The sequence below is a fragment of the Nipponia nippon genome, unplaced genomic scaffold (assembly GCF_047370975.1).
Source record: "Nipponia nippon isolate SJK-2023a ecotype South Korea unplaced genomic scaffold, ASM4737097v1 scaffold_1, whole genome shotgun sequence".
NCBI lineage: Eukaryota > Metazoa > Chordata > Aves > Pelecaniformes > Threskiornithidae > Nipponia > Nipponia nippon.
In genome coordinates this window covers 125,962,557-125,979,051 of record NW_028262290.1, presented here as the reverse complement: position 1 = coordinate 125,979,051, position 16,495 = coordinate 125,962,557, and the positions used below count along the sequence as shown (strand labels likewise).

The following is a 16,495-nucleotide window of genomic DNA, read 5'->3' as shown; positions in this document are numbered from 1 at the left end:
TTGGGAGATTAAGAGATTTACTGTAACCTCTGTGAAAGCTGAACATTTAAAGGGCAGGAATTCTTCATTTTTCAATCAGAAAATTTAAAGGGGCAGAGATTTATATGTTATCTCAGTAACTAATTAAAAGCCCTCTGTATGTGTATGCACATGTGCATACCTATACTTATTGTTATAAATCAGCAGATGTATATTACTAATATATTATGCAACTATCCTGGTCAGCAAAATTAATATAAATGTTAGATGTCTCAATTTTTTTAAATGGCACTTTGGCTAGTTCATAGAATCATAAAATTATTTAGGTTGGAAAAGACCTTTAAGATCATTGAGTCCAACAGTTCTCTGTATTGCTCAAGATCTGTTACTGAACTGAGGGCAAATAGCTCCTTCTTCCTAGAACAATACATCCTCAGTGGAAGAAACTCCATATACAACTTGATTTTGTAATTCTCCTTTGTTTTCTGCTTGCTGCAACATTTTTACTACCTATTACTTATTGCAAATGTAAACCTGGACATGCTGAAGAACTGCTATGACAAACCTACCAGATTTTACTCGTCTTCTTGCCCAATTCTTCCCTTTAAAGCAGGAAGTTTGCAAGAACACAGAAGTATTCATGTGTACAAACAGCAAACATCTGTTTCACACCAAGGCCAAATAGAATAGTCACATGCCTGAAGACCTTGCTCTCCAAATAAACCCACACCATGTATGGACAACAGCATATACTGAGTCTATCCATTGAGTGACTAATCCTGCTCATACTTTGCTGTTCCTGAAATTATGAACATTCAGGAACCGTAGTGCACAAGCAAACCTTTGAAGTGCAAATGTGACTACAGATTTTTGCACATTTCGCCCAATTTGCTTGAGTTTTATATATCAGAAAGGGTACCCAGATCTAGGAGACTCTCACCATTCTCTATGACCAGTTTGCCTCCCCTTCATCTGTCCCTGTCCTACATTGCTCCCTTTCAAACTGTAGCTGAGGGCAATATTCTCATAAATATCTTTGATACAGCAAATCTCTAAGGATTCTACCAGTGGGATTCATGTAAAAAATAAACTCAATCACATTCTTACACATCTGATCTCACCTCCCAAAGGCATTTAAAAAATCACAGATCAGGCTGCCGAGCATTTGCTCAGGACAAACCCTTCCAGAGTTTGGCAGCAGCAGCTTCAGACACCAATGAATTGCCAGATAAATTAAATACCCACCAGGGTTTTTTTCTAATTGTAAAAAGCCAAGGGTATTAGGATCTAATATACCTGTGGGAATATTAGGTCTTATACTTTAACAACTGTTGAACAATAAAAACTTGGTATTTTGATCTTCACAAAGAAAAAAAAAAGCTGTAAACTTCTGAGCAATTCTGTAAACATCAGGAAAATGTGGCTGCCAATACTTTCAGTATTAATAGGGGGAGTTAGGAATGAAGCTGAAAAGAAGCTTCTAAGGGAATTATTTCTTTGCAATTTAATTTGTTAGAAAATAATGTCTGAATGAAAAGTATCACCAACAAAGAAAAGCAAGGAGGAAAAATGGCTGCATACTACAAGTGATAAGTATTTTTTATTCCTTCATAGTACTGTTTTTGTACACGCTGAAGTTAACAATATTGTTATTTGTTTATGGAAGAACAGAGTCAGAATATAAGGAGGTTCTGTACTTTCACTTATAGCATGTGCTGTGTACAGGCAAAAAGAAAATTTGATACACTTCTTCATCCCAGGGCAACTATTTAATATTTGGGTTTAAAACAGAGCATAAGGAACTCCACATAACAGTGTTCAGAAAAGGAGGGAGAGAAAGCCAAGGCCATTCCCATGAAGCATTAAATTAACTTCCACAAAATGAAATTAATAATTCTTTTCCTCAGTCCTTTCCCCCTCCCCTTTTCTCCAAATAACACCTTCCACACTCCTGAAGTGAATTTAGGCCAAAAAAAACCCCAACAAACCTTCATTTTAATTTTTGATGCTGTTAATGCTACCAAGATTTTGTGCTATTCATAGTATTACTCTAGAGTCTTCACATTCCTTCTGCCTTACATAGTGATAAGGGTAATAGAATCCCCATCCTGAAGACCGCCAACATAGCAGATATAATATTACCATATGGTATTAAATAATTCCACAGGTATCATGATCTAATTAAACTAGTGATAAAAGAACAACTCATGAAACTGCAAGATTAAAAATATGCTATGGGTCTTTTTATACTCCAAAAGAGTTTTCTTCTAGAAGAGTACAAAAAGTTAAGTATGTTTTATATTTCCACGAGAAAAGTTTCAAGCCTCACCCACCTTTATATGCAAGGAAAGCTGGATTCCTCAGAGGAAATGTGTGATTCATTGCTGAGTACTTCAGTGTTCAAATAATGTGTTATCTAAATTGGGATAAATCCTTCTTGTGCTGAGCCAGGCAGAAAGGGTTTTTTGCATTGTATCTTCCTGCTAGTATTTATATGGGGTAAAAAATACAATGCAGAAGTGGATTTTCTTGAAACATAGTTCCAGTTATTAAGAACTTCATTTTTGGTTTTGTGTGGAATGAACACATTTTTAAACTCTGTATTAAAAAAAGGCAGAAAATCAAAGTATCACGTAAATTCAAAAAGCTCAGAAATGCTACAGTTTAACTTTGAAGTCTTTTCCCTGCTCAAAATCAAGCAGTTCTCAGACAAGCACTTCACTTACGTTTTCCTCAGGTAAGGACTATGAATGCTTTTCCTAGGGTTCCTTGAAGAAGGAGGAGGAAGACATGAGAGGGTGGTAGGGCTGGGGAGAGTACTGGGTTTTTGCATAGGTCTTTCACTTTGTCAGCTTGTAATGAAAGAACATTCTAACTTCTGCTGGGTAATTTACACCAACCTGCCGGCGCCTGGCAGAAGGAGCCCACCATCTGAGTAGGAAATATATGCACCAGGCATTCAAGTGAATGTGAAATATAAAATCTATGAAAATTTAATGTAATTTCCTTAATTGCTTCAAGATGGTCAGGAAGCAAAAAATATTTTCTGTTCTGTCAGGTTTTCAATTACTTTAACATACAAGGCAAACAGTTCCCTCCCCTATCCCATAGTCTTCCCCACAGTTGTTCATTTACTCATTCTAATAATTTTCTACATTTTTATTTACCTCTGCAAGTTAATCCCATCCTATAAAAATGAATTTTTGTGCCTGATTTTCCCACTAAATCATGAAAAAACACTGACCTAGCCCTATTTGAATCCTACTATCCCCTCATTAGTCAGTCTCCTCATGCTGCAGCATTGATCCCCTTTTATCCTGCATAAAAGTAAGTTTGTTCAGGGGTTTGTGCCGCTGTTCACAGGGGGTTGTGAAGGGCATTTTACTACCAGAGAGAGAGCTTCTCCATGGGAACCAAGGCCTTCTAAAGTTTTCCATGAGATTAAACAGTATGAGTCTAACCTCACATATTGTTACAGTGAAATGGTCTAGCAGGAAGCTGCTGTTGGCCTGATTACTGCCCTCAGTATGGGTAATATCCTGCCTTTCCCGTAGGGCTTCTTTGGGTCACAGTGGGTGGCTCTCGACCTTACACAATGTCAAGAGAAAAGGAGCCTTAGGCACCTCACTTTGTACACAAAATAAACAAATTGAGCACATTTCAAAATCCATGCTGTGTTTTGTGTACGTATTCCTGTCTGCTTTGGTCTCAAGAATGTTGTGAAATGCTTTATTATCAAAGGAATATAAAGTATGAAGCAGATATCATTTGATTTCCGTCCCCCTTGTCTTCAGAAACTGCACTATAAACTCACCAGTCCTGCCACTTTGTGTTTGCACATGCTGCCTCAGCCACCACATTTTAATGGCATCACATCTATAGCAGGTGAACTGCAGAGCATGGAAAGCTGTGTCAGAACACATTAACCAGAAATCCTTTGGGTATCCACAAACAGTAAGTCATGGTGACAACTCTCTTTCTGGGTAACTTTGGGGATCAGCTAAGCTTGATTACTCAAGCTTTCTGTGATGACACTTAATAAAATATCCACAGTTAGCTGGCAAAAGAAAAAAGTAATATTATGAAGATAATTCTCCAAAGAAAATAAAAAAGAGTGGATATAGGAAGAGATAAATGTTGTTACCAAAATATACCAGGGATATCTTAATAGTACTGAACAGTACTACCACCTCATATTCCCAGTGGGAAAAAAAAAAAAAAATCTTGCATAAAGATATGATGTTTCAGTAATTCTATCAACAACTAACATACTCCTAGAGATCTGTCAAAAGTAATAACACCTATTCTTGTTAAGTATTGGTTTACATCTCTCATAGCGAGAGAATGAATACTAAAGTGCAAGAGGCTTTCTTGAGTGTATTGAATAGAAAAATACAACAATTTAAGAAAGGAAAAAAAACTTACGGAATACTGTGTAAGAGCAGGTTCTCTGGATTATAAAATTTGTAGCATCAGTGAATAAAGCTGAATTAGAAGAAATGCAACTCAGCTTTCCAGAGCCATTAAGGATTGGGAAGCTTTATTCCTCCTGATGTTCACTTGAAAACATCATCAATATGACTTCTGATTTGACAAAATAAACACATACTGTTTGGAAGATTCCTTTCAAAGAGAAATTATTGCAGCTCTTCAGCAAAAAAGATCCACTACAATTTTCAAAGCTTAAAAAACTAACTAGCTGCTGACTACTATACAGGACTGACTACGAGCAAATAGGGACATGGTGCACAAGTGCGCTCCCTATAAAGCACAGCACTGGAATTTTGTTCCAAACTAGGCCAAGAGCTAACATGTTTCTATGCAGACTAAGAATAAACTGTGGCATGATTTTTGTATGTGTGCATATATGAGTGTATGAATATATAATCGCTGTACTCAGAAGCACACATATTCAAATTTAACCTGACCCTCTATTAATCTATTAATGTGGTCAATGGATTTTATAGGATGGCCTGTGTGCAGTAACAAGGGAATCACAAAAGCAGCAGATTATTTCCCCCACAACAGATTTACAGGTATATAACAGATTAAACTATCCTACAGTCCAAACTTTCAGCCTGTACTAAAAGACAAAGTAATTTATAACTATTTACGCATACGTCCAGTCTCACAGAGATAAAATTAAGAGAGTCAATCTGTTGAAATAAACTCTTCTGGCTTGCAAAAAATAAATTGCTGGTAAAATTAAAATGTTTCCTTGTTGAATAGTACTGAGACTTCTATGCCAGCTATAAACCTATTTAATTGTTCTTTCTTTAGCTGTAGCATTGTTTGTTTCCACAGTCTTTTAATATGGAGTGTTCATAAGACCAGAGAGGCTTGCCACTATTCTTGAAACAGTTTATTTCACAGTAGTAAGTCTTTAAATGCCAACACTGCAATTCTGAATAATACATATTTTTCAAAGGTTAGCAGTTTCAGGATCTTTTCTTTGGCTTTCTCAAGCATATTTCATCAGTTTGTGACAAGGGTCACTGACATCGAAAGAGTCAGTGATAAAATCAAATAAAACACAGTGAATTATTATGGCAATGTTTTTTTCTTACACATTTCAAGATTTTAAAACATTGGGAATACTCTGTTACTGATGTGTGGTATTTTTGATACTAGATTACAATGACAATTCTAAATAGAGATCTACATGTTTCCCTCAACATACAAAAATTACTTTTTAATTAATTGTAATTTAATTCCATGATGAGATGTGATCTGTGAGAAGAAAAAACCCACACAACCCCAAAAAAACACAAACAAATTCAATATCAATTATTGGATAATTTTTTTAATGAGCTGTTTGATCACACCAGTGTTTACATGGCAGGGTCTACTTTGACATCTTCAGTGGTTTACATTAAAAGTTAATGTCTTTTAAGAAAAATAAGTTTGAATAGCTATGAATATTGGCTTGCCATGAAGACCAAGTCTGTCTTAATACATCATTGAACAACATGGTACCTGTTGTTACTGCATCCTCTAGCATCTGTTCTTCCCTCTTTCACCACTAACAACGTAAGAAAGGTCTAAAAACAAGATCCATGTATACTACTAGCTTTGTTCCTAGATTTCCTCTTTTAGAGGACAAGAATTATATTTTGATAATCTTTAACAAGATAGACTGTAACATGCATCAACAGCAGTTCTGACTACATGCTACAGGCAATTTGATGAGAAAATAAAAATACTAAAAAAGGCTTCAACAGTTTGTTTTACATCTCAAAGCCTTTCTAAGAATACAGATTTTACTGTATTTGTCTTGCTTCTGTCAGATAACATCAGCAACTTCACATTCAGAGTGGAGTTTTCTTGGCATTTTTTCTTTTTAAACACAGAGCTATGAAGAAAAATCCAAGCCTTTGGCTGTATATATCTTGCTCCTGATGTAAATTAAGCAAGTAGGCCCCTGAATCTTTAAAACTGAAGTTTTCCCAGTGTATTTTCTACAGAACCTTAGAGTAATTCAGGTGGAAAGGGATCTCTGGAATTCACTTTACCCAACCTCCTACTCAAAGCAGAACTAACTTTAAGGCTAGATAAGGTTGAGTTCTTAAAATCTCCAGAGAATAATTTCCACAGCTTCTCTGGGCAGCTTATTCCAGTGCTTATGCATTTTTACAGTTAAGTTCTGAATGCTTTTTTCCATATATCTAATCAGAATTTCCCTTGCTGCAACTTGTGACTATCCTCTCTTGCCCTTTCACTGTACACATCCATCTTCTCTCTAAAATCCCTCTAGGAAGTTGAAGACTGCAAGAGGATCCCCCATTAACCCTTCTTTTCTTCACAGTAAACAAAACCAGCTTTGTCAACTTCTCTTCATGAGTCACGTGCTCCAGCAATCTGACCATCTTAGTGATCCTCCTCCTCCAGACTCACTCCCTTTTGTTGATGTCTCTCTTGCACTGGGGGCCCAAAACTGGGTACAGTACTCCACATATGATCTCAAAAGGGCAGAGTGGATAGTAATCACTTCCCTCAAACTACTACTTACCCTTTTGCAAATGCAGGCCAGTGTGCAGTTAAGCCTTCACCTCTACAAAAGCTCATGACTCAGGCTCAACTTGTTGCCCATGAGGACACCCAGGTCCTTCTTTGCAAAGATGCTCTCCAGCCAGTCAGTCCCCAGCCTGTACTTGCGTGTGTTCCAGGTGCAGGACTTCATGTTTTTGCATCTGTTGAACTTCATGAGGTTACTGCTGGGGCACTCCTGCAGCTTGTTGAGGTTCCTGTGAATGGTAGCTTTGTATTCCATCATACTAATGATTTCGACATGTTTAGTGTCATCTGCAGATTTGGCAAGTGTGCACTCCATCCTATCACCAGGATCACTAATGAAGATGTTAAACAGCATTGGCCTCCCTATCCATCTTTGGGGAATGCCATAATCAATCATCTGCCTGTTAGACTGTGAAAGGTTGATCATTATACTTTGAACCTGATACTTTGGCTAGCCTCTAATCTACTTTGTTCTCCACTCATCCATCCCATATTGCACCAATTTGGCTACACTGATCCTATGGGAGACCATGATGTAAGCTTTTCTTAAGTCAGAAAATTACATTCCCATGTTCACAGAACCAGTCATTTCACCATAGAAGGTAATCAGGTTGGTCTTACAAAGTCTGGATGTAAATCTGTGCTGGCTGTTCCAAATCACGTTCCTCTACTTCATGTGCCTGCAAATGGCTTTCAGAAAGACTTGCTCCATAAACTTGTTCACCACTGATAATTGACTGACTGGCTTCTAGTTCTTGCCTTTTCTGAAGATGGGAATAACATTTACCTTTTTCCAGGCATCACTATTTTACATTCCTCCCATACAGATCCCTTTAAAATGTACTATCCTGCTTGTCACTGAAAACTTTCCCAGTATACAATTCCACAAGAAAAATTCCTACAAGCTTGACCCTAATGCCCTATGGGTGTGAGGTTAGACACTAGCCCAAAAAGGTGAACTGCTTCTTTTAAAGACTTTTAATTTTTAATATATCACATAGGAAAGACACTTCAGAGTAGCAAATATTACTACTGAGCTGAGGGACATCCCTGGTAGTATTTCAATTTGACTTGACTACATTTGTCTATGATCCTTGTCTCAACTACCTTTGGTAAGAAGAAAGGTGTAATTTTATCAGTAGAGTTTTGCTACCTCTTCTAGGAAAAAAGAAACATTAAAGATACTATTTTTCAACAGCAAAAGAAGAAAAAGGCAGCATTGAAATCGGAAGTTTACTGAGAATGACAGCTATGCATATGCATCCATCTGTGTTTTACTATACAAAAGTTTTATGATTAGTAACATGACTGAATCAAAAGGGAGAAAAATGGACCTAAGTGCAGTCAGAACTATGGCCATGTAATCATTGGTTTTCTTCAGTTTCATGATCAAATAAAAAACCATAATAATAATAATAAAAAAAAAACCAAACCCAAACAATAACCTAGGAAAAACTAGGACATATTATCAGAATAGTTAAAACTGAGGACACAGAAAAAGACAAAATTCTACTGTCTTTCCCCTGCGGAAAAAACATCTATTCACAATGCAAGCTGCCAAGGTTCAAACCTCTATTGAATTTGAGGACAGGAATGGAATTGGAAGGAGGAATTTTTTTATTCACTTTTTAATAATAAAGCTATTTCTATTAGGATGGAATGAGAGTTACTGAAAGGTAGGGATGGGGTTCTTCTGGCAAAAAGAGGGATACAGGAGTTAAGTGTTGCCAAGAATAATTACAAATGGAACAAGTTCAACAGAAGACAATTAATTATACTCCATTTCTGAATAATCTTTGACAAAATTGCTAACCAACTGCACTCAGAAACACCAAAGTGAGTCATTCTGACATTTCCAGTTTTACTTTCACTGTACTTAGCTATGAATAAAATTGCTTAAAGCTCACAAAATATTTGATCACAAAATTATTCTTCATTAACTTTCTTTTTTCTTCTACAACATTGTGGGATCCAGCACAGAAGGAGACTATGTCTTGTTTTTGGTTCTAGTCTAATAGTCATTATGCTGTGAAAGCCTGTAAAAAGAAACATTCAATATTACATTTATAGTCAAAAAGTCACGCACTCATGTTATATTCCATATAATAAATTATTTACCATCCCCACTAGGGAGGCTTGCATTTAAAGACACATTACCCTGACATAAAGTGTCTAGGGAAGAATTTTAATTTTGATTACAGAACAAAGAATTAGTTTAGTAAGTGATCTGCTTTGCTTACAATTAGTGTATCTTTCCAGCTCTCTAATTTCATATATATGGAAAAACTGGGGGGGAAATCTTGATTATGTCTGTATATCTACAATGCTGTCTGCATGGGGACTCCAGTCAGGCTAACCTATAAGCATTAATATGAGAAACAAAGGAAAGACACCACACAGATTAACTCACTCCCACAGTAGTAGTATGAACTGTAGATTAGAATTGGTGCTTCCTCGATGATGTAAACTGAACTGGCATAAATGTGTGCTAACATTAAGTTCCTCAACAGAGTGAGGAACTTGCCTCCTTCTCTTGAAATCAACAGGAATTTGTAATTAATTTCATTGGAGCTGGTCTTGAAACTCTGATCTCGAGATATATTTCCTCCTACTGTGAAACATGTCAAAGAATAAAAAAATAACTAAAGATTTCAGTGACATGACTATCAGGAAGACAGTATATTTTGAATCAGAGGAATAAAAAGCCTTAAATAAGAAAAAGCCAGCATTACTGAAATGTGTATCACATTTGATGATATCTGCTTTATTTTTCTTCTACTCAGATATAGCTCAAAAATTCTGCTTAAATTCTGTGATATCCTAAAAATTTAAAAATTAATGCCACATGAGAGGTACAAAATTATCCTTTTACAGCCTCACTGAGGAATATAGACCTATATTTGAAATAAGAAAAATAACTGAATATGGGAAAAGCTAGCTCTCGGGAAATTAATACCAGGAAATGGTGATGAACTTAGTGTGTTGGCATGACTCATAAAAGATTTGTTGCCTACCAGATGCCAGTGCAGGAAAAAAAAAAAACAACATCATATTAAAAGACGACAAGTTACTGAGAAGGTCTGGAAGGAAGCCATGGTCATCATAATCTATATTGGACCTAGTGATATAAGCAGAACTAAATGGAGATCCTGCAAAACAGGTTTCAACAGTTAGCTGTACATGCAAGTAGAGATCAAATGCCAGCGTTCTCAGAAATGAGACTGGTGCCACACTCAGGGAGAAGCAAAGAATGGCAGACCAACATTTTGGCACAGTTCAGAAACAACACAGATGGACACAGATTGCTCCCAGAGTAACTGAACCTTACACAGCTAATTTAGTATTGGTTATCGATATTCCCGCTACAGCATAAAACATTAAGACAACACTTACCTAAAACAGTATTAATTTTAAAATTGAGAGACAAACCAGTTCAGATAAATAGGCTGTATGGCAGGTTCTAGCCTGAAGCCATACAAGAAGAAAAAAAAAAAAAGAAAAGAAAAACACCCACAAACCAAAAGTGATTAAAAAGAGGCTATGCTGATGTTAAGCAGAGGTGCAAAGAGAGCAAGATGACAGCTTTCCTGCTTTTTGCAAGCATATTTTAAGCACAGATTTCAGGACTTAAAGGGCAGTTATTTTTCAACATAGAAGAAAAAGCGTTGTACATCTAGGAGCAACAAAGTCCTGAAGACATGAGGCCATAAGTGTCTAAAAAAGATAAGCGAACTGTAAGAACAACAACAACGTTTGGAACATACAGAGTAAGAACTGTGAGTATGGAAGAGGATTAAACGTACCACGAAGGTACACAATGGATGAAGATTTTCACCCTCTAACCTGCATATAACAGCAGCCTTTGTGTGCTGTTGAAGACACCTTTAAGTACCTCAACTATGCCTTAGCATAGCAATCAGAAACCCTCTCCAGGTTTGCTAGAAGGCAGCAAAGGACCCACTTTTGAACTTGTTTCAGTTGTCCGACACTGCTGTAGAATTTCTCATGGACAAACATCCATGTCCTATAGATGGAGACAACTTGCTAAGCATCTTGCTTTGGAGGTGGTACCCAAAAGGAAGGCACTTTATACAGCTGGGGATATTAAAAGATAACTTGTACAGTCTTATATTCTCTTTCAACCTGCAGTCAGAGGCTTGTTTAGACCCTGGGCAGATGTTCTTCATAGTTGAGACTCTATATACCTTAAATGGTTTGACTCATAATAAACTGCCACAGCAGGTTTTATTCAGTTGCAACCTAAGATAGTAGAAAAGAAAGGAATTTGCCAGTTGAGACTGAAACCATACTTCGACAAAGGACATAAGCACATTCTTAAGTGCACTTGATGAACAATAAGGAACTTCAAAAATACTTTAAACATATTTAGCCATAAATTTCTACTTATCCCCCAGCTTCTGAAGAATTATGATTAATTAATAAACACAGTTTTCCAGGTTCCTGTAATTTTTTTTCATTGTAATGCTATTCAGTAGACCAATTACCAGATATACTACATGAAAAACTGTTTAACTACCAAGAATTTCTCCTTCCCAAATCCAAAAGAATGTTTTGAGCATTGCTAAAATATATGTTACCTTTGTGACTGCATGGCATTATTGAAGTTACTCCAGGTGCACTCATGAAACTTTCTCCCCAGCCTCCCCACAGCTTGTTACAACGCTAGGGTTTACTTATGATTAGTCTGTATTAAAATTTAGTAATGTCCCTTTGTATTTATTTGTAATAGGTAGCAGTCAGCTAACTATAGCAAGTCTACAATGGATATTTGCACACGTGTAAAGAGTTTGTCCACAATTACCATCCATCCATTATTTCTTGTATACTCACAAAGCCAAATGGATCCAACTGTGGGGAAATACGAACACCATGCATGTGGCTGGTGTGAGCTGGCTCTTTCTTAAGCTTAATTCATTCAATGATACACAAGTTACCTTGTGATAAAACTTTGTGCTGAACTATGAGGTCATGTATGGTGGGTATTACCTTTCTGAATATAATAAAAAAAAATTCTGCAAACGTAAGCAGTGCTTTAAAAGCATATCTTACTTGCAAAGGTACTCTTAAAGGCAGAAACTATGTTAATAGTTCACTAACTGGAATAGGAACATGATGAAAACAGACAAGTGCTTTGAAATAAGGAAGATTTACATTTGGGAGCAGTGGAAGTGACAACACACTGCCCTCAGCCAATCTAACTTGTCCCAGAGATCTCCAGCTTTGACATTTGGAAGGTTTTACAGAATACCCAGAAGGAACCTGCTGTGCTTCTTTACAAAAATAATGGCATCTATAACCCACAAAGTAGAGCCTTAAAACCACAGGATAACTCATATTGGATTTACTGTTAACTGGCCATGAGGCTCTGCATCAGAACATGACCTAAAAAAAGAAAAAAAGTTTGCAACCACAAAACAGCAAAATACTTGTTATGGTGCAACTGCTTGCTTTATCTTGAGAAGAACCTGTTACAGGTCACTGCTAGAGACATGACTTCCAGAGACTTCTCAAGCTGATCTGAAAATACTTGTCTCCCAGGAAACTAACAGAAAATCCCCTCCTCTGAAGAAGGACATACTTTGTCTGAAGATTTCCTCCATTCCTCCATGCCCTATACAATCCTCTTTCTCTGAAAGGAAGACTAATGCAATGCAAAGAGCAGGTGACACCATTTCCCTGAAAGCTGTACCTTGGTAGTTTACCACCTTAAAATAAGATTCTGCCTGCCCCAAAGCTGCTAGTTTTCATGATCAAAAAACATGACAGCAGAGGTGTAAAGTGCAGCAGCAGCACAGAACGAGAAAAGAACCAGCAACAGAGAAGTGCTAGGAAGGAGACTCTGCAAGTGGTTTAGGTGAATCTTCTGGATTTCCTACCCGCAGGACTGTAAAAAGTCAGGATTTAGATGCAAACAAGAGTTGTAAAAGATTAAATATTTTCTGACCAGCATGCAAAAATTTACTGCGTAGATATTATGGAATTGTCATCTCAAGAGTTGTGGGAAATTACATTTGACAACCAAATACGCTTGAAAAAAAAATAAAATGTGTGAAACAGATTTTGCTCGTATTTTTGTGTATATTTCAGTATAACTGCAACAATGAAATGTTACACATTCTTAATTAATATCTAGTGCTACATTAAGAAGTTTGGTTTTTGCAATTGTCAAAGGATAAAAAAAATGGATATTTAATTCTGATCTTTTCCCTTTCTTTCTTCCATGCACTGACTGTCCTTGTTCACAGTACAATAAAATTTTACTAAGATAAAATTTCACTGAAAAAAGTTGTAGGCAGGTTTAGTTTAAAAGAAAGTAAATGAAACTTGCTAAACTGGATAGTCTTTTGTCTGGGTTATGAATTCAGCAAGCTAGATAGAGAAACTACTGCCAAATGCCTCACTGGCTCCTGTGTTTCAAAAGAATAATCAAATTTTTAAAGTTAAAGGAGTTCTACAAATTTTGGGGAATTTCTCAGCTTTTTCATTATTTTTCCACTTGCTATCTAATGTATTGGAGAAATTATTGCAGAGGAAAGCAGTTTTAGTTTTTGTCCTAACCATGCCTCATTCACTCACGATGATTCAGCAATTTACACAAAAGGAAGCCCAGGGGAAATTCTGGTTTACATAAAATCTTAGTAATATCAGCTTTCTTACTGGTGCTGCTATACATTTGCATCCACAGTTATTTTTCCATTCTGTCAGTAGAAACACGGGTCTTACTCCTGCTGGTCAGAATAATTTCCCACAAGAGGTCACCTCTTCCCACAGCATCCAGGCTCGTTTTGTGAGAAGTGGTGCAATGTAGGCAGACCAGACAGGAAATGCATTTTGCCCTCTTTTAATTCCAAAACTTACTCACAATCTCCACTGACTTGTTTGTCACCTTGCTACTGCACGTAGGAGAGCAGAAAGGCAAAAAAGTCACCAGCAAAAAGAATATGTTATAGGGTATAATGAGGAAAGTGTGAGAAGTCTTTTTCTGTGACATAAAAGGCAATTATTAGGAGGAAGGAAGGCGGAAAATTGTGTTACACTCAAGCACGTGCAGTTCAGTAACAGAACTGCTGATGTCTCACCATGTCCTATTAAGTCATCACAAGTCACTGTACCAAGTAATAACACAAGAAACATTGGGTTCACATCATTTTTGTGACTCTGGCCGTCTGCGGTTCTGAGGCTGCTCTGCCCCAGGAAGGTGCCAAGTCGGTATCATATTGTAAAGCTGCCAAGCTGACAAATAAGCAACTGGCAAAACTTTTTAAAGTAAATCTGGTGAATTGTTCAAATTCAGTACAGATACTGATAGAGCAGCAAAGAAATGCTGCTTTTAACCCCACAATGCACATTATTTATTAATTGTATATTTGCAGAGGTTAATAGGCTTTGTGCCTAAGCAACATACCTTATGAAATTATGCAAAGATATTCAAGTATAGTAACACACTATGTTATTTATGCCCAGTAGATAAAAGCTCCTTCACACAGTTTGAAGATGATGACTATAGCATGACAGCTTTAATTACACAGTCAAATGCTAATACAGTTGAACCCTACCATTGTTCAGCAGTCCATTGCAAATTGTTTGGAAACAAGACATGGGCTGTTGCTTCATATAAATCAATCCTCCATTTGTATTACCCCTCGTGATATAAAACACACAAACCCATCCTGCTTTGTGGGAATAATTCAGAGATGAAACAAAACAAGGAGAAGTCACAGTTCCAATATTTTTCCCAACCTTTCCACGTACGTTAGTTCCAAGTGAGCACACAACTTTGCAAAGGCATATACAACCCATAGTACAGTCCATGAATTGCAGTATTTGGAAATGGGGTTTTCTTGTGCATAGTACAAGTACTTTACTCATTCAACATGAGATATAATGAATAACTACTGGTGATGAAGCCTTAGAAGACAATCTCATATAGCAGGGCCTTTACTTAGTTTTAATTTACAGCAGAATTTAGTCCAAGAATGATTAGACAATTAACCTGGACATTGAGCATAACAGCTGTCTTCTGTGACAATCACACTTCCACACAAGAAATACCATTCTCATAAATAAAGCAACTTACTAACCTACATTGAATAAACAGTACTGTGCATGTTTAACAGTCACTTCAGTTATATCAGTGACGTTCAAAAAGTGTCATTTGTGTGCACATGATAAAATGAAAGGGTCAAGTCATAATTTTTTTCAGTCATGGTCATATGTCACTTGAGCTTGCTGGGGTCTAATCAACAAAACAATCATTCACCCGAAAAACATTGCCCATATTTCAGATATACTAGTTTTGACAAAACCTATTATTGTGGAAGGTCTGTCAGGTTCCAATTTCTACTTGACTTAGAAAAGAGATCTCAAATAGGGTCTCTGTTCAAAGTGCGGGAAGAGTGGTCACTCAAACATTCGCTCTAATTCAGTTCTAACTTTTAGCAAGAGATATTTAATATTGGTCTCTATTTCATTCATAATGTTCAGTTTAAAAAAAACTTGAAATATCAAAGGTTGGTGACATGGGAAAATCGCTTCCTTAAGCTCTTCCCTACGTTATTCTTTCAGTGGAGCACTACTTTTGATGATACTCAAAGATCTGCCAGATTTGAAAAGACTCAAGTTTCAGGCAACCCCACAAAATAACTGCACTTTGAAAGAAAGAGCTAGATGGTCAATCAGCTATTTTCTAACTACAAATGGATGCAGCTACACACGACATTGGGATACTTTTAAGGATGAAATAAGAAACATGCCGCTATACTACTACTTTGATCCTCTCTAGAATATATATGTTGAAGCACGATTGAAGCCCTTTGACACTAATTTCAGCATTGCTTAATTACTAATTCTTTCATTACCATGGATTAAAGCAGAAAAATGAACTGCACAAAAAAACTTTCTTTCATTAGCAAAATTGTTGTGCTAATAATAATGATAACACAATTTTACCTTAACTGAAGATAGCAATAACATTAGACTGTGTTTATTTAGTTATAGAAAGAATGCATTTGTGGATAACCATATCGCACTTCTAATCAATTAGGAAATCAATCTCTCTTTATGCATTTTCACAGCTCCTACTAATGGCAGTGGTATTCTTCCTAAGCCTGAACTATGAACAGTGCCAAACGTTACCGTCCTGCCACTTAAAGGCAAAATGATTTGTGTTGTTCAGTGTTACGGGTTTGGTTTTTTTTGTTTTTATTTTAAGGAAATGAGCAACACCTCATACACAGCAAAGCACTCATATCCCACACACTTCAGCAACATACCCATATTATTCACAACTCTTAAAGCCAGGACAAAGCACAGATTATTAAAATACCTCTTAAGTCCTATCTAAGGATTAGTGTTCTGCATATCTTTCTGCAGATGGGGCAGGAAGCAACTCGTGACACAAAACATTAAGCAATGTGTGTGGTCTGAAGAAAGAAAGTTTGCAAGTCCTAAGTACATCATATTAAGACCATCATTTCTGTGA

At 36.7% G+C, this 16,495-nt stretch overlaps 1 protein-coding gene across 9 annotated transcripts in view; it reads right to left on the bottom strand.

Annotated features, from left to right (window-relative positions):
• ZNF385D (zinc finger protein 385D) overlaps positions 1 to 16,495 on the bottom strand; it is a 439,008-nt gene that overhangs the window by 331,357 nt on the left and 91,156 nt on the right. The gene's annotated exons all lie outside the window — the stretch shown is intronic.